At 43.6% G+C, this 19,367-nt stretch overlaps 1 pseudogene across 1 annotated transcript; it reads right to left on the minus strand.

Annotated features, from left to right (window-relative positions):
- Window positions 1–1,451: 1,451 nt before the first annotated feature.
- On the minus strand, window positions 1,452–1,769 carry LOC308264975 (large ribosomal subunit protein P2-like; annotated as a pseudogene). Its single transcript has one exon. The product of its transcript is annotated as a large ribosomal subunit protein P2-like (transcript).
- Between the last annotated feature and the right edge of the window lie 17,598 nt (window positions 1,770–19,367).

The following is a 19,367-nucleotide window of genomic DNA, read 5'->3' on the forward strand; positions in this document are numbered from 1 at the left end:
AAGCTGGCCTTAAACCTGTGATCCTCCTGTTTCAGCCACCCAGGTACTGGGATTATAGGCATGCGCCACCACACCCAGCGCCAACCATTGCTTTTGAAAGCTACTGAATAGGCTGGGCGTGGTGGCGCACGCTTGTAATCCCCGGGCTTGGGAGGCGGAGACGGGAGGATCGCGCAGTTTCGAAGCCAGCCGCGCTGGCTGAAGAGACCCTGTTTCCAAATAAAAAAAGTATAAAAAGTAGGTCTGGGAGTGTAGCCCGGAGGTAGAAGGGCTTCCAGGAACCCAGTACCACAAAAGAAAAAAAAAAGAAAAAAGACATTGTTGAAAGCTACTGAATAGATTTTATGTTGATTAATTTTCTTGAGTTAAAAACTTCAAAATATTTGGCATGCTGGGTGTGGTGATGCTTATTTATAATCCTAGTACTTGGGAGGCTGAAACAAAAGGTTTGCAGGTTTGAGGACAGCCTCAGCAAGTAGTTTGAGGCTCTCAGTAATCTAGTGAGATCCTGTTTCCAAATAAGAAATAAAATTGGTTTGGGAATGTAGCTCAGAGGTAGAATGCCTCTGGGTTCAATTCTAACACACACACACACACACACACACACACACACACACACACGGCATAAATAGTATATTTAGATACTTTTATATTTATTTATTCTTTTTATTTTTTGTAGTACTGGGGATTGAACCCAGGGGCATTCTACCCCGTAACTATACTCCCAGCCCTATTTTATTTCTTATTTTGAAATAGAGTCTCGGTAAGTCGCCGACAGCCTTGCTAAGATGCTGAGGCTGGCCTTAAACTTGCAGTCCTCTTGTCTTAAACTTGTAGCCCTCCCCACCCTAGCAGTGGGGTTACAGATGTGCACCACTGTGCCCGGCCCAACTTTATATTTAAAAAGTGGATTAGAGCCGGGTGTGGTGGTGCGCGCTTGGAATCCCAGTACTTGGTTCAAAGCCAGCCTTCGCAATTTAGCAAGGCTCTCGGCAACCTAGCGAGACGACCCTCTTCCCAAACTAAAGATAAAATCAGGCTGGGGATGTAGCTCAGAGATAGAATGCCTTTAGGTTCAGTCCCCAGTACCCTCCCCCACCCCAGGCGGGCATGTTGTAAGATTAAGATGAGATCATGCTCCTTTAAAAGCAGCATACAAAGTGTAAAGTATCAGGTGCATGTTTACAAACAAGACATTAAGCTTCAGAAACTGGAAAAAGGATCTTGCTAGCCTTAGACGTTGTGGCTTTTGTAAATACTACGAAGAGGGGTCAGATTTAAGGTGGGATTTCCAAATATACTGGTCTTGTGCCCTATTTATTTACATATATATTTATTTTATTTTGTGGTACTTGGAATTGAAACCAGTCACTCTAACTTCGAGCTACACCCTAAACCTATTTTTCCCCCAAGATACTTATAAAGGCTTTTTTTGGGGGGAGAATGGGAATTTAATCAAACAGGCCAAATCCCATGTCATCATCAGACTCCTCGGATTCCTCCTTCTTCTAGTCTCTCTCTTCTTCTCTGCTGCAGCGGGGGCAGAGCTGGGGCGCAGAGAGCCACAGCCCCACCAGCTGGTACACTGGCAAGCCTGCCAGCGCCCTGAACACTGACGCCCTCAGTGTTTATCCCATTCAGCTCATTGATGACCTTGTGTGGCGGCTCGTCGTCCGCCTCGATGCCTACGCTGTCCAGGATCTTCTTGATGTCCTTGCTGCTAGGAGACCAGTCGCCCCGAGAGCAGCCAGCAAGTAGGTATAGCGCATGTCACCGGCAGTGGGGGAGCATGCCTCACACATATGACCTCGGGGGCATTTTTTTTTTTCCACGTCTGGGGGTGGAACCCAGGGGCATTTGACCTCCGAACTACACCCCCTGCCCTATTTTTTATTCTTTATTTTGAAACAGGGTCTCACTAAGTTGCAGAGGGCCTCACTAAGTAGCTGAGGCTGTCCGCGAACCACGATCCTCCAGTCTCAGCCTCCTGAATGCTGGGATTACAAGCGTGCGCCACCATGCCCGGCTAGCAAATTTTTTTTTTTTTTTTTTTTTTTTTTTTTTTTTGGTGGTACTGGGGTTCCTGGAAGCCCTTCTACCTCCGGGCTACACTCCCAGACCTATTTTATATTTTTGAAACAGGGTCTCTTACGCCAGTGCAGCTGGCTTCAAACCTGTGCGATCCTCCTGTCTCTGCCTCCCAAGCGTGGGGATTACAAGCGTGCGCCACCACGCCCGGCTAGCATTTTTTTTTAATTTAAAAAAATTTTTTAAATTTCTTATTTGGAAGCAGGGTCTCACTAGGTTGCTGAAAACTTCACTAAATTGACGAGGCTGTTCTCAAACCTATGATCCTCCTGTCTCAGCCTCCCATGTACTAGGATTACACCTGTGTTCCATGCCCAGCTTTATTATTAATTTTTAATTTTTTGTGTGGTATTGGGGATTGAATCCAGGGGCATTCTACCTCTGAGCTATACCCTTAGCCCTATTTTTTATTCTTTATTTTGAAGCAGGGTCTCACTAAGTTGCAGAGGGCCTAAGTAGCTGAGGCTGACTGTGAACCTGTCTGTAATCCTCCTGTCTCAACCTCCCAAATAATTTTTTTTAAATTTTAAAGTAGGGCATGATGATACATGCTTGTAATTCCTGTACTTGGGAGTCTGAGACAGGATTATTGCAGGTTTAAAACCAGCCTCAGCAATTTAGTGAGACCTTGTCTCAAAATAAAAAATAAAAAGGGCTGGGGACGTATCTTGGAGGTAGAATACCCTGGGTTCAATCCCCAGTACCAAAAAAAAAAAAAAAAAAAAAAATTCACACATACTCTATATTTCAAAAAGGTAATTAATAGAATACAAGAGGCAGATCCTGTGTTTGAGAAAACAAAGCTCAGAGACTAGAAATTTTGTGTGTATGTGTGTGTGTTACTGGGACTTGAACTCAGAGGCTGAGTTCTACCTTTCCCAGACCAATTTTATTTCTTGTTTGAAAAGAGAATCTCACCAGTTTCTGAGAGTCTCACTACACTGCTGAGGCTGTCCTTAAACTTGAGATCCTCTAGTCTCAGCCTCGCAAATACTGAGTACAAGCGTGCGCCACCACATCAGATGGCTGGGAAACGAGAATTCTGAAAGTCAGATAGGACAGGCTTTGAGCTCTCCCGCGGATGTGTTGCTGTGTGTGGGTCCTGATGCTGCTCAACTGAAGGGGACGTGGGGCCGGCTCAGGACCTTAACAGAACACTCCGTCCCTTGCATGTCCAAGTCTGCATGGGTCTCACCAGCGATAGTTGACTCGAATTCAGTTGAACATGCTGATATTTTTGTGCTTTCTTTGTGTTTTTGGCTTTTCTGCAAACCATGGCTATTTCCCAGTGAACGTTTGCCTAGAATAATTGACTCCGATTCCACCCTGTTCACTTTCTCCTGCAGCCTCTTTGTGATTTGCATCAACAACTTGTTTCTGTGTTCTGTCACCCGGTGACAAATTAGCAGACCGCACCTATTGTCCTTAGGTACTCCGCTCCACACAATTACCTTCTACGTGCAACAGGAAATGTGGACGTCGTTCGCTCCGATCCTCTGGAAAGTTCTTGGAAATACAACAGGTTGTCACTTTTTTTTTTTTTTTTTTCGGTACTGGAGCTGGAACATAAAGGACATTCTACCTCCAAGCTACATCCCCCGCCCAATTTTTATTCTTTATTTTGAAGTAGGGTCTCACTGAGTTGCAAAGGGCCTCACGAAGTAGCTGAGGCTGTCAGCAAACCACAGTCCTCCTGTCTCAGCCTCCCAAATGCTGGGATTCCAAGCGTGCATCACCACACCTGGCTGTTATTTTTTATTTTGAAACAAGGTCTTGCTAAGTTACAGGGTCTTGTTAATTTGCTGAGACTGGCTATAGCACATCTATATACTATACTTTTCTTAACTGTCCTACTCAGCCAGAACTTTTTTCTAGTAGTTTAATCCTTTCCTTGAATAATCCAGGAGCTTTGATTCATTCAAGCTTTAATTTAAATCCAGCTTTTAGATTTTAAAAAAAATTGGGGGAAGGCCAAATTGGGTATTGACTCCAGGGGCAATCTAACCCTGAGCTACACCTCCAGCTCAAAGTAAAGAATTGTTTATTCTTTACTTTGAAACAGGGTCTCAGTTGCAGAGGGCCTCACTAAGTAGCTGAGGCTGGCTGAGCACCTGCGATCCTCCTGTCTCAGCCTCCCAAGTACTGAGATTACAAGTGTGCACCACTACGCCTGGCTTGAGTTACAGCATCTTTATTATGAAAACCAAATTTGCCGGGCTTCACCCTCTATGACAACCTAAGTGGCTTATCTTTGAAATCCGAAGCGGAAGGTTGCAGCCTGTGGTCCTGATGCTGTGGGTTACGCCTCGGCCAAGATGGCAGGACATCTGGACGCCAATTGAGACCAAGCTGCTGACCTGCAGTATACACGGGTGAGTCACCGCTTCACTCTCGCAGCCTTTATCTCTGTCATTTAGCGGTCATCTTAAAGTACCTACGTCCCAAGCACTCGGATTACAGAAGCAAATAAGCCGTGTCTTCAAGGAGCAGAAGTCTTGGACAGGCAACAGCTGTGCAGGATGCCGGCTTGAATGAGAGGCCAAAGAGCGAAAGGTGTGAAGAGGGATGGGGTGAGGTCGTCCTTTCAGACATCCTGAGACTTTCAGGTTAATGCAGACACCAGATACTGTCCTCTGTAATACCCGATTATGTTTGTCAAAAGCAGTATGTTGAAGGAAGAAATATTAAAATTTTAATAGGATTAGGTTCACCCATTGCATTGGAGAAGCAACCATCCCTGTGAATGGCCGCTATATTACGAGAAACTGGATGGGCATGTGATATTTATCTTATTTTCTCAATGTTATATATAAAATGTAAGCTGTTTTACAAAATCTGTTCCATCAAAGAGTTGTCCCTTTTTGTGTGTGTGGTACTGGGGATGGAACACAGGGGCTTTCTCCCTCTGGGCTACACACCCAGATCTATTTATATTGTATTTGGAAGCGGGGTCTCACTAGGTTGCTGAGAGCTTCACTGAGTAGCTGAGGCTGGCTTTGAACCATGCGATCCTCCTGTCTCTGCCTGCCAAGCATTGGGATTACAAGCGTGCGCCTCCAGCCAGGCTAAGAGTTGTCCTTTTTAATTGTATGTTTAGTTTTGTATTTTCCTGAAAACCAGCTTTCTTAGCAGGGTATGGTGGTGCACACTTGTAATCTTAGTACTTGGGAGGCTGAGACATGAGGATTATAGGCTCAAGGACAGCCTCAGAAACCTAGTGAGGCCCTCAGCAACTTAGATGCTATTTCTAAATAAAAAATAAAAATAGGGCTGGAAGTATAGCTCAGAGGTAGAATGCCCCTGGGTTCAATCCCCAGTAACACACACACACACACACGCACGCACGCACGCACGCACACACACACATCACACACACGCATGCACACATGCACGCACACATGCACACACACATGCACACACACATGCACGCGCACACACATGCACACACACGCCCCCCCCCACACGCACGCACGCACACACACACACACACCTGATTTCTTTCTTCCCCTAAATTCACTTGTGTTCTTCTCCCAGATTCTAGACTCTAATAGCCATATCTTCTGCATTATTTCAAACACCTCATTACTGTTTCACCCCCAAGTTTAAATATTTACATTTCTTTTGCTCTATTTCTCTCCTCTTTTTTGTACTGAGGATTGAACCCAGGGCATTCTACCTCTGAACTACACCTCTACCTCCAGCCCATTTATTTTGAGACAGGGTCTCGCAAAGATGCTGAGGCTGGCCTTAAACCTGCCATCCTCCAGTCTCAACCTCCCAAGTACTGGGGTTACAGGTATATGCTGCCACGCCCAGCTTAGTTCTTATTTTTCTTCAATTTCTTGCATTGAGTCACTCAGACTCTACAAGTTTGTTTTGTTTTACTTTTTGTTTGAGGAGCAGATTTTTCATTCACTTCTGTTTTCACAATTCCTTGCTTATAATCTGTAAAAATTCTCATTTGGGATCCTTCAAAATTTGCACGTGATTTTCTGCTTTTATTTCCTATGCCACTTTTGATTATTCCTGGGCTTCTTTCCGTTGTCATCTTCTAAAGTGATTTAGTCTTTAGAATTTCTAATAACCTTGGAATTTTCCAGAATAAATGACTAATTTAAACTGAATGGAAAACTACAAAGACTTTAATCCAGATCTGCCATCAAAGCAGGTTTTATTTCACAGCCTGTTTTGTGTTATCTTTTGTCTCTCAAGCATGAAGGCTTTTTTCACTGGTCACAATTATTTTCCCTTCTCTTTTAAGGCTAAAAATCCATCCAGGCTGGTGGCGCACACTTGTAATCCCAGTAGTTAGAAGGATGAGACAGGAGGATTGCAGGTTTTTAGCCAGCCTCAGAAATTTAGTGAGGGATTCCTCAACTTAGTGAGACTGTGTTTCTAAATCATAATTATAAAAAAAAAAATAAGCCAGGCGTGGTGGCCCAAGCTTGTAATCCCAGCATTCGGGAGGCTGAGACAGGAGGATCATGGTTTGAACAGCCTCAGCTACATAGTGAGGCCCTTTGCAACTCAGTGAGACCCTGTTTCAAAGAAAAAAAATAGAGCCAGGCGTGGTGGCGCACGCTTGTAATCCCAGCATATGGGAGGCTGAGACTGGAGGATTGGGGTTTGCGGACAACCTCAGCTACTCAGTGAGGCCCTCCGCAACTTAGTGAGACCCTGTTTCAAAATAAAGAATAAAAAATAGGGCAGGGGGTGTAGCTCGGAGGTCGAATGCCTCTGGGTTCCATCCCCAGACCCGCAAAAAAAAAAAAAAAAAAAAAAGAATAAAAAATAGGGTTGGAGGTGTCACTCAAAGGTATAATGCCCCTGAGTTCCATCCCTACTACTGCAAAAATTGAATAAATAAAATAAATAAAAATGAATGAATGAAATAAAATAAAATAGGGCTGAGTTTGGGGGTAGTTCAGAGGTAGAATACTGCTGGGTTCAATTTCCAGTAAAACACACACACACACACACATACAGACTCAGAATCTCAGTTCTTCAGTGATACTTTATTTACTTTATGTGGTACTAGGAATGGAACCCAGGGACATTTTACCTCCGAGATACATCCCTAGCCCTATTTTTTTAAATTTGGAAATAGGGTCTCATTAAGTTGCATAGGGCCTCACTAAGTAGCTGAGGCTGGATGTGAAACTGGAATCCTCCTATCTCAGCCTCCCAAGTACTGAGAAATGAACTCAGGGACATTCCACCTCCGAGCTACACCACCAGCCCTATTTTATTCTTTATTTTGAAACAGGGTCTCATGCAGTTGCAGAGGGCCTCACTAAGTAGCTGAGGCTGGCTAAGAACCTGCGATCCTCCCGTCTCAGCCTCCCAAATACTGGGATTACAAGCGTGCACCACCTCTCCCAGCTCTGTATTTTCTTAATACCATAGCTCAAAGGCATACTATGTGCATGCCTTTCCTCATTTCTCACACACAAACTTACTTGTTTTACTCTCCTGAGGACAGGGACCCCACCTGTCAGGCACTGACTGGAGTGGCTGGTGATTCCTGAGGTGACAGTCTCTGTCCCACTCCTCTCCCTTCCCTATCTGTGGCTAAGCCCTCCTACCAAGTGGCCGGCTTCTTCTGAGCCTTTGCTTTTCTAATCACAGGATTGGATGATGGATGGGCACACAAACCAGTGTGAGCCAATCACAATAGCCCGCTCCTTAGCCCACAGTGATTGGTCCACGGATAGTCATGTGATCAGAGGGGCCTAAAACCTACACAGGAACTGAGAAACACCATTTCTTCTGCATGGGAGTCCTGAGATGGAGAGCCTGTAACCGTTAGGTGACACATTTTCCACAACAGAAAGAAGACCTGAGAGAAAGGCAGAGAACCCTTTTGTTCGGTTCTCTTCTTGTCATTCTGAGAATCGTGCAATTAATTTTTGAATTCTGACTGCAATTCCAGATTATAAATAGGTGCCCTCCCCTTCTGTTTGTTTCATCTGGTTTCAGTCGTTTGCAAATGAGGAGGTTCTGATTCATATAATGTTTAAACTATATTTTGAAATCCTAGCCGGCACGGTAGCACACAACTGAAATCTCAGTATTTGGGAGGCTCAGACAGGACAATCCCAGGCTGGAGGACAGCCTCAGCATCATAGCGATACTCTCAGCAACCTACTTTCAAAAAACAAAATATAAAAAGGCTCTAGGGGTGTAGTGTGGTGGTAGAATGCCCCTGAATTCAAACTTCAATACCAGAAAAAAGGAGAAGGAGAAGGAGGAGGAGTGCTTATTCTGGTATATCCTATGAGGAGGAGAAGGAGAAGGAGGAGGAGGAGGAGGAGGAGGAGGAGGAGGAGGAGGAGGAGGAGGAGGAGGAGGTGGTGGTAGTAGTAGTAGTGGTTCTTATTCTGGTATATCCTATGTCCTATCTGTCCAGTCACCTTAATCTTTTTTTGGTGGTACTTGGGTTCCTGGAAACCCCTCTACCTCCGGGCTACACTCCCAGACCTATTTGTATACTTTTTTTAAATTTGGAAACAGGGTCTCTTAAGCCAGAGAGGCTGGCTTCAAACCTGCGCGATCCTCCTGTCTCCACCTCCCAAGCACAGGGATTACAAGCGTGCCCACCACGCCCGGCAGTCACCTTAATCTTAAAACAAACGCTCTAGACAGACATAGCTGTGCACACTTTGTAATCCTACTACTTGGGGGAGAAAAAAAAAAAAGCCCCAAACATCGTGGAAAAAAGACTTTGTTGGAAACACTTTAAATTTCATTTTGTAGTTCTTTTCTATGTTCTTTACTCCCTATGGCCTCTTGTTTACAACTCTTGCAAATGGATTTGAGATGTAATTTATTTCATCTTCAAAAAAGGCAAACTCTGTGGCGCATGCCTGTAGTCCCAGTACTTGAGAGGCTGAATCAGGAGGATTGCAGGTTCAAGGCTAGCCTCAGCAACTTAGTGAGAATGAAAAGGGCTGGGATGTAACTTAGAAGTAGAAGATGCCTCTGGGTTCAAAACTTAGCACAAAAAAAAACCTTTTTTTTTTTTTTTGTTGAGAATGCAATTTATACTCTTTCATTTTCATAATAAAGTGAGAGTTCCCCACACATCCATCTGACATTTAACTTACACCTACTTTATTTCAGGAACTATTACCAAATATATACCCTCGAGACGTTTCCTAGAGATCTTAATCTTGTACTGCCACTCCAGCTCATTGCAAAGAGAATTCGAGCAAGATCTGACCAAAGAACACACACTTACCACTTACTTCATGGTGCGTCACTCAAAGGTCACCACAAATGTATGTTTGGACTTTGTTAGCTCGCTTCTCTATGGAGATGTTTTCAATCTCCGCCTCGATTAACTCGCTCCCACTCAGGACCCACTATACTGCAGTCTGAGGCTCCGCCACCATGTTTCTAAAACCAGGCTACTAGCCAGGCGTGGTGACGCACGCCTGTAATCCCTGCACTTGGGGGGCTGAGACAGGAGGATCGCACAGGTTCGAAGCCAGCCTCAGCTACTTAGTGATGCTCTCAGCAATTTAGTGAGACTCTGTTTCCAAGTAAAATATAAAATAGGTCTGGGAGTGTAGCCCGGAGGTAGAAAGCCTCTGGGTTCCACTCCCAGTACCATCAAAATAAATAAGTAAAAATTAAAAAAATAAAACCGCGGCTACTGAGGTCCCTCACAGCAACCTGGGAATGGTAGGGCTTATTAATTGATTTATTTTTGTGGTACTGGGGATTGAGCCCCAGGGCATTCTACCTCCGAGCTGTACCCCCAGTCCTATTTTATTTCTATTTTGAAACAGGGGCTCTCTAGGCTGACGAGAGACTCACTACTTGTAGAGGCCCTCCTCGAACCTGTGGTCCTCTCGTCTCAGCCTCCCAAGTACTGGGATTACCGGTGTGCACCACCACACCTGGATGAATGGTAGCGTGTAGAGGCTGGTGTGCGTGGTAGGGTTTAGAGGACTGGAGCCGGGCGGGCTCAGTTCATATCCGGTGTCTGCCACCTTCTGGCTTGGGGACTTTGTTAACCTTTCTGTGCCGCTCATTGTTCTTATCTGTAAAATGGGATAGTCACAGCCCCCACATCCTAGGTACGAGTGAGGTAAAGGTTGTCAGGGGATTAGCGCGGTGCACATATTAAACGTTCGATACATGCTGGAATGTAAGAGCCAGCCAGGGCAAAACCAGCGTTTTGTTCACAACTGTATCTTCAGTGCCGGAAATATAATAGGTATTCAAATATAAAGTGAATGAATTATTAACTTCCTAAGCCAGTGGCATTTTCAGGTCCCGTCTTGCTTGATCTTACTGTGACATGTGACCACTCATAGAGAATTTACCCTGGGCCAGATGCTAAACAATTCTAAGCCTTTTACAAATATTAACACATTTAATGCCCATAACAGTGCTAGAGGACAGGTGCAGTTACTGTGTGCCTCTCGTAGGGGATGAAACTGAGGCACAGAGAAGTCTAGTCGTCTTCCCAGGCTCCCACAGCTAGGAAGCGGCAGGGCTAGGCCTGGAACCCAGGCCGCCGGTTCCGCAGTCTGCGCCCTTCACCTGCGCTTGCTGCCCATGCTTCTCCTCAGGAAATTCCCTTCCATGAAGACACCCTCTTTCTTTTTTTAAATCTCTGACTTCTTCCTCACTAGATTTTGTTCTCTCTGCTCATCTCTGAGGTATTGATGTTACTTAGAACGCGTCCAAAGCGACTGTCTTTACTTACTCTATGCGTTTGCTGGACGAGGCTTCCATTTCTACCTGTACCCTGAGATTCCGCACCCGTGCCTCGGTCCCAGGCGCTCTCTGTGAGACTCAAGTTTCCCTGTCCAACGGCCTCACTGGGTCACATTCCCACTGCACGGGTATACAGTGAATGTCTTATTTTCCTCAACAGATAGGCATGCTTTTCTGTTTAATTCCCCCTCCCTCTCTCCTTCCTCTCCTCTCTACATGATAGGCATGCTTTTCTGTTTAATTCCCCCTCCCTCTCTCCTTCCTCTCCTCTCTCCCTCTCTCCTTCCCTCTCTTGCTTCCTCCTTTCCTTCCTGTGGAAAAGTGCTGGGGATGGAACCCATGGACATTCTACCTCTGAGCTACACCCCCAGCCCTTTTTTATTAGCGCTTTGCTGAGTTGCTGAGGCTGACCTCAAACTTCGATCCTCTTGTCTCAGCCTCTACTGGAATTACAGGTGTGCATCACCACAGTTTTATTTTTATATTGAAATAGGGTCTCACTAAGTTGCTGAGGGCTGTGCTAAATTGCTGAAGCTGGCCTTGAACCTGTGATCCTTCTGTCTCACTCTCCCAAGTACTGGGATTACAGGCGTGTGCCACCACGCCCGGCATGCGGCTCCTCTACGAGGCTCTCGTGGCCAGTCCAGGTCTTAATGCTGCTCCTCACAGCAGTGCCTGAAGCCCAGTAAGACTCGGTAAATGTGAATGAATAATGTAAGAATGGTCATGAATTACACTTATGTGTCCAGTTTTTATTGGGAGTGGATAAAAGACATTTTTTTCTGAAGAACCTGAAAGTACGAGGCAGTGCTCATTAACTTCTACTTCATAATAGTCACCACACTGTGTAATCGGCTTCCTTGTAACAATGCTGGATAATCCCTATTGTTAGAGGACACTCAGAGAGTTTAAGGAAATTGTTCAAAGTCTTTAGTTTTGTGTGTGTGTGTGTGTGTGTGTGTGTGTGTGTGTGTGTGTTACTAATGATTGAACCCAGTGCCATTCTACCTCTGAGCTACACTCCCAGCCCTATTTTATTTTATTTTGAATACGGTCTTGTTAAATTGTGGAGAGTCTCACTAATTTGCTGAGGCTGTCCTTGAACCTGCGATCCACCTATTTCAGCCTCCCAAGTACTGGGATTACAGATGTGTGCCACTGCACCCAGCTTAAGTGTTTGCCTTTTTAAAATTTTATTTCTTGTGGTACTGGGGAAGGAACCCAGAGATATTTTGCCTCGGGCTCCACCCTGTTTTGTTTGTTTGTTTGCTTGCTCAGACACAGGGTCTCACTAGGTTGCTGAGAGTGTCACGACTTGCGGAGGCTGCCTCTGGACCTGACAGCTTCTCTGGAGCCTCTCTGGTTTCTCTGCAAAACTCCAGGTAAGATATTCTTCTGTAGGTCACTCAGAATCGTTCTTGGGGTAGATTTTCAGGAAAGCTTCTCTCTTGTGGAAAATAGACCCTATTATCAGACAATGAGAACCACATTGGCCGTCTGCATATTGGATTTGGCCATCTGGTGCTAAATGAAATTTCTGTAGAATGATTTTATTTTCCTTTTCTGGGCTTTAGACTTTATTTTTACTATCTTGTGATATATATATATATATATATATATATATAATATACATATATATTTTAAATATTCAATACATATATAATGTATGCATATATTTATAATATATGTATATGTTTGAGTGAATATCCCTTATCCAAAATGCTTGAGACCAGATTTTTTCATATTTTGGAGCATTTTGGATTTTGAAACATTTGCATAGATTTTACTGATTTGAAAATCTCAATTCTGAGTTCTCTGAAACCTGAAACTTGTTGGGCATCATGCAGACACTCAAAAAGTTTCAGATTTGGGGGAAGATTGCTCGCCTAGCACCTAGCACGCACAAGGTGTTTTGAACTTCAGAGATTTGGATTCGGGATGTTCAATCTGTATATTATGTATAATTTCATATATGACAATATTGATAGGATACTTAGAAATAAAATGTTTAACACATACATTCTCTTACACACACACACACACACACACACACACACACACACACACACACACACACTGGTCCCTTATTATCTGCACGTACATTCCAAGATCCCAGTGGATGTCAGAACCCAAGTATAGTGCTCAACACTATATATGCTATGTTTTTTCTTATATATACATCTATGAACCTAATTTCTTTTTTTGTCTTAAATAAGAACTTATCATGCATTGTGGACCTAACTTCTGCGGTTTGAGGTATGATGATAAAACTAGCATATCCTTTCCCTTCTTCACAAATGCAGTTTCATTTTTCCTGTAGTAACCTCAGCATATTTTTTTTCTTTATCAAATTCAGAATTTTTGCTGGGTGTGGTGGTGCACACCTGTCATCCCAGGATTTGAGAGGCTGAGGGAGAAGGATCACAGGTTCCAGGACGGCCTCGGCAAATAGTGAGACTCTCAGAAACCTAGCAAGACTTTCTTTCTTTCTTTCTTTCTTTCTTTCTTTCTTTCTTTCTTTCTTTCTTTCTTTCTTTCTTTCCTTCTCTCTCTCTCTCTCTCTCTCTCTCTCTCTCTCTCTCTCTCTCTCTCTCTCTTTCTCTCTTTCTTTCTTTCTTTCTTTTTTGTGGTACTAAGAATGGAACCCAGGGGCATTCTATCTTTGAGCTACACCCCCAGCCCTATTTATTCTTTTATTTTGAAACAGGATCTCACTGAGTTGCAAAGTGCTTCACTAAGTAGTAGCTGAGGCTGTTCTCGAACCGTGATCCTACTGTTTGAACCTCCCAAATGCTGGGATTACAAGCGTGTGCCATAACGCCCGGCTAAGACCTTGTTTCTAAATAAAAAGTAAAGCTGGGCATGGTGACACATGCTTGTAGTCCCTGTACTAGCGAGGCGGAGACAGTAGGATCTGGGGGTATAACTTGGAGGTAGAATGCCCCTGGGTTCAGTCCCAGTACTTAAAATAAAACAAAACATGGCTGGGATGTAGCTGAAGGTAGAATGCCTCTGGGTCCCATCTCTAGTACCACAAATAAAATAAATAAATAAATAAATTAATTAATTAATTAATAAGAAAGGGCTAGGGGTATGGCTCAGAGGTAGAATGCTTCTGTTTTTAATCTTGGCACCAAAAAAAAAAAAAAAAAATTTGAGCCAGGCGTGGTGGCGCACGCTTATAATCCCCGCTCTTGAGAGGCTGAGACAGGAGGATTGCGCAGGTTCGAAGCCAGCCTCAGCTGGCTTAAGAGACCCTGTTTCCAAATAAAATATAAAACAGGTCTGGGAGTGTAGCCCGGAGGTAGAAAGCCCCTGGGTTCCATCCCCAGTAGCACAAAAAAAAAAAAAAAATTGAGAACTTTTACCTTTCACTTAAAGGAAGTATTTACAACTTCTCTTTGGCCTGATCACTGGCAACGTCATTGCTCTTGTGCTATCACTAATAAATAAAGTAAAGTTTGCTTGAACACAGCACTGTGACACCGCCACGAGGATCTGATGGCGGCGGTGGTCACTAAGTGACTCACAGCACACGGGGTAGCGCTATGTACAGCGTGGGGATGGTGGACAAAGGAATGATTCATGTCCAGGCAGTATGGTGTAAGACTTCATCATGCTCTGCAGAATAACACTCAATTTCATTTGGTACTGGGGAGAGGACCAGGTGTTTGCTACCTCTTTGCTAAACCTTCAGCCCTATTTTCTTTCTTTCCTTTCCTTTTTTTAAAAATTTTTATTATTATTTATCTTTATTTTGAAACAAGGTCTAACTAGATGCTGAGAATCTTCATAAGTTCCTGAGAAGGGCCTCAAACCTATAATCCTCCTGTCTAGCCTCCCAAGTACTGGGATTACAAAGACTAGCTGCTATGCCTGGTTTTCTGTTTAAAAACTTTTTTTTTTTTTTTGATGGTGGTACTGGGCGTGGAACCCAGAGGCTTTCCACCTCCTGTCTACACTCCCAGACCTCTTTTATATTTTTATTAGGAAACAGGGTCTCACTAAGTTGCTGAGAGCCTCACTCAGTAGCTGAGGCTGGCTTCAAATCTGCACAATCCTCCTGTCTCAGCCTCCCAAGCGCGGGGATTACAAGCGTGCGCCACCATGCCTGACTTCAATTTAAAAACTTTTGAATTGCTTATTTTATGGAACTTTCCATTTAATATTTTATTAAATAAAAAATAAAATGACCATGGGTGATGGAAACTGTAGAAAGTGAAACCATGAATAAGGAGGGACTAGCTGGGTATAGTGGCTCACACCTGAATACCTGGTATTTGGGAGACTGAGTCAGGAGAATTGCAAGTTTGAGGCCAACTTCAGCAACTTAGTGAGATCCTGTTTAAAAAAAATTGCTGGAGATGGAGCTGTGGTAGAGTGCCCCTGGGTTCAATCCCAGTGTCACAAAAATAAATAAATAAATAAATAAATATAAAAATTAACAAATGTTAATATGGGATGTTACTGTATGAATTATATATGTGTATATTAACATATGGCTAGAAATAAATTAGAGGCCCTAAAAAGAAAGAAAATAATTATACCAGAAGTTTTATCATTGATTGTCTATGTTTCTCTATAAAGTAGTTATAATAAATCTACTTAAAAAAATCTATTTTAAGCCGGGCGTGGTGGTGCACGCTTGTAATCCCCGCGCTTGGGAGGCTGAGACAGGAGGATCGCGCAGGTTTGAAGCCAGCCTCAGCTACTTAGTGAGGCTCTCAGCAACTTAGTGAGACCCTGTTTCCAAATAAAATATAGAATAGGTCTGGGAGTATAGCCTGGAGGTGGAAAGCCTCTGGGTTCCACCCCCAGTACCACCAAAAAAAAAAAAAAAAAAATTTTAAACCGGGCGTGGTGGCGCATGCTTGTAATCCCAGCATTCGGGAGGCTGAGACCTGAGGATCGCAGTTCGCGGACAGCCTCAGCTACTTAGTGAGGCCCTCTGCAACTCAGTAAGACCCGGTTTCAAAATAAAGAATAAAAAGTAGGGCAGGAGGTATAGCTTGGAGGTCGAATGCCCCTGGGTTCCACCCCCAGACCCGCAAAAAAATAAATAAATAGATAAAAATAAAAAAATCTGTTTTAAGGCTGGGCATGGTTGCACATACCTATAATCCCAGTACTTGGGAGGCTGAGACAGGAGGATTTCAAGTTTGAAGTCAGTCTCAGCAATTTAGTAAAGCTTCTATAATTGTGTGTGTGTGTGTGTGTGTGTGTGTGTGTGTGTGGTACTGGGGATGGAACCCAGGGGCATTCTACCTCTGAGATACACCCCCAGCCCTATTTTTTTTTTTATTCTTTATTTTGAAACATGGTCTCACTGAGTTGCAAAGGGCCTCACTAAGTAGCTGAGGCTGTCCACGAACCACAATCCTCCTGTTTCAGCCTCCTGAATGCTGGGATTACAAGCGTGCGCCACTATGCCTGGCTAAACTGCTATAATTTAGTAAGACCCTGTTTCAAAATAAAAAGTTAAACAGAGCTGGGGGTGTATCTCAGACGTAGAAGGTCCCTGGGTTCAAACCCCAGTACTACAATACATACATACATACATACATACATACATACATACAATCTACTTTAAGCCAGGTATAGTGGCACACACCTGTAATCCCAGTACTTGGGAGGCTGAGACAGGAAGACTGCATGTTCGTGACCAACCTCAGCAACTTAGTGAGATCTTGTTTTAAAATAAAATATAAAATATATTGGGGGTGTAGCTGAAAGGTAGAATATACTTGGGTTCGGTCCCTAGTACTCCCCTCTCACAAATAACAATAATAAAATAAAATAAACCTACTTTAAAGGTTGGGGATATGACTCAGTGGTAGAGCACTTGCCTGGCATGGGTGAAGCTCTGAGTTCAATACCCAGCACCAACAAACAAACTAACCTACATTATTATTATTATTATTATTATTATTATTATTATTATTATTACTACTGTGGTAACCCAGGGCATTCTACCTCTGAGGGACACCCCTGGCCCTAATTTTTTATTCTTTATTTTTGAAACAGGGTCTCACTGAGTTGCAGAGAGCCTCACTAAGTAGCTGAGGCTATCCACAAACCATGATCCTCCTGTCTCAGCCTCCCGAATGCTGGTATTACAAGCGTGTGCCACCACGCCCGGCTATTCTGCCATTTTATAGATGGGATCTGAACATCCTTAGAGTTTCATGTCCACTTGGGTGAGAGGACCTAGAGCCAATCCCTATGGATGCTGAGGGCTAGGTGTATTCATCTATTTACTTATTTTGTGGTACTGGGAATGGAACCCAGGGGCATTCCACCTCCAACCTACACCCCCAGCCCTAATTTTTATTCTTTATTTTGAAACAGGGTCTAAGTTGCGGATAGCCTTACTAAGTAGCTGAGGCTAGCTACAAACCTGAGATCCTCCTGTCTCAGCCTCCCAAGTATTGGGATTACAAGCGTGTGCTACCATGCCTGGTTAAGTGTATTTAGATCCTATTCGCATGCAGATTTCTGTTACCTCTATTTGTTTATTTGTTTACTGTGGTAATGGGGATTAAAACCAGGGGCATTCTACCTCCAAGATTCACCCCATCCCTATTTTATGAAACAGGATCTCACTGGGCTGATGAGCATCTCACTACTAGCTGAGGGTGTCCTTGAATCTTCAATCCTTGTCTCAGCCTCCCAAGTACTGAGATTACAGGTGTGTGCCACCACGCCTGGCTCCTTCCCTGTATTTACAGTAATATGATACAACAAACGTTATATTCCACCTCCTCTGTTGAGAACAACACACTTTTCTAGTTTGCTTCTTTCTCCCTTATTTTTATTTCATTTATTTATATATTTATTTATTTGTGGCACTGGGGATTGAACCCAGGGGCATTCTCCCCCTGAGGTATAACCCCAGACTGGTTTTATTTTTTTATGTTGAAACAGGATCTCGCTAAGTTGCTGAGGCTGGTCTTGAACCTGGGATCCTCCTGTGTCAGCCTCCCAAGTACTGAGATTACAAGTGGGCACCACCACATCCGGCACTTTCTTACTTGTTTCTGAGTTACCGCTTCTCCTTTCATACTTCCTACTAGGAAGCAAGTGATAAATTTGGTGAGCATCCTTGCGCACCTTTTTCTTGTTTAAGCAGTGTATCTGGAGTGGAGAAAGAAAGGGATTTGTACATGTCTTCCTTGTGCTTTTTTTCACATAATAATGTGTGGAGACATCGCTTCAGACTAATTAATACAGCTTTAGCTCCTTCTTTTAGTGGCCTATTCTGTGTGTGTGTGTGTGTGTGTGTGTGTGTGTGTGTGTGTTTGACTGGGGATTGAACATAGGGGCATTCTACCTTCGAGCTACACCCCCTAGCACTATTTTATTTTTATTTGGAAACAGGGTCTTGCCAGGTTGATGAAAGTCTCAGTACTTGCTGAAACTTTCTTTGTCTTTTTTTTTTTTTTTTTTTTTTTGCGTGTCTGGGGATGGAACCCAGGGGCATTTGACCTCCGGGCTACACCCCCTGCCCTATTTTTTATTCTTTATGTTGAAACCGGGTCTCACTGAGTTGCAGAGGGCCTCACTAAGTAGCTGAGGCTGTCCAAGAACCACGATCCTCCAGGTCTCAGCCTCCCGAATGCTGGGATTACAAGCGTGCGCCACCACACCCGGCTCCTGAAACTGTCTTTGAACCCGTGATCCTCCTGTCTCAGTCTCCCTAATACTAGGATTACAAGTATGTGCCGCCACGACCCATTCAGATGCCTAATATTCTAAAGGATGAAGATACCAAAATTTATTCAGCCATTCCCATACTGAAGGGCATTCCGGTCGTTTGTATTATTTTTTCCTCTGCACAGAGGGCTTCAACAAGCAGCCTTAGATATACATACCTTTGTACACTAATGCTTTTGTTTCCATGGGATATAGTTCTCCCAAACAGGAACTGTTTATAGAGAGTAGGTCGGAGCATAGTTTATAAATAAATGCAGGTACACAGTATAGAGACACACATTCGAAGAATTCCAGTAAATCATGATAACGATGAGAATATTTGACTGCATGGTTACCTAGCAGCCTCTTGATGGGAAAAGATATGTTTCCAGGCAACTAGAAAGTATACATCATTGAATGAGAATTTGTAAGCAAAGAACAAAAGACAGAACCTGGCCCATAGCTTCAGAGAATCATTGTTACGGAGCGTATTTCCTGTTGTGCTTCCAGGCCACCTTAGATTGGGAGAGGAGCAAGGTAATTGGAAATCCTGTTACTGGACACAGAGTCCCTGACTCTATGAGCTAATCGAACCTCTTATGATTTTTAATAAACCTGAGTTTTGAAAGGTCTCACCAATCGCATTATCTTGAGGCTGGTAGCTGAAAATGTTATGAAGAGGTCTATTGAAGGCCGTGTGTGTTAAAGAACGTTACGTCAGGAGTTAAACACTAATCCTTGATTCATCAGCATCACAACACTTTGAGCAAGCCTCAAAAATCCCCTTGTATAAAATAGAGCTAATAATATTCATGCTGCCTATTTTGCAGAATTGTAGTGGGGAACAAAATGGAATT

This window comes from Muscardinus avellanarius (genome assembly GCF_963383645.1).
Source record: "Muscardinus avellanarius genome assembly, chromosome: 7".
NCBI classification, from domain to species: Eukaryota; Metazoa; Chordata; class Mammalia; order Rodentia; family Gliridae; genus Muscardinus; species Muscardinus avellanarius.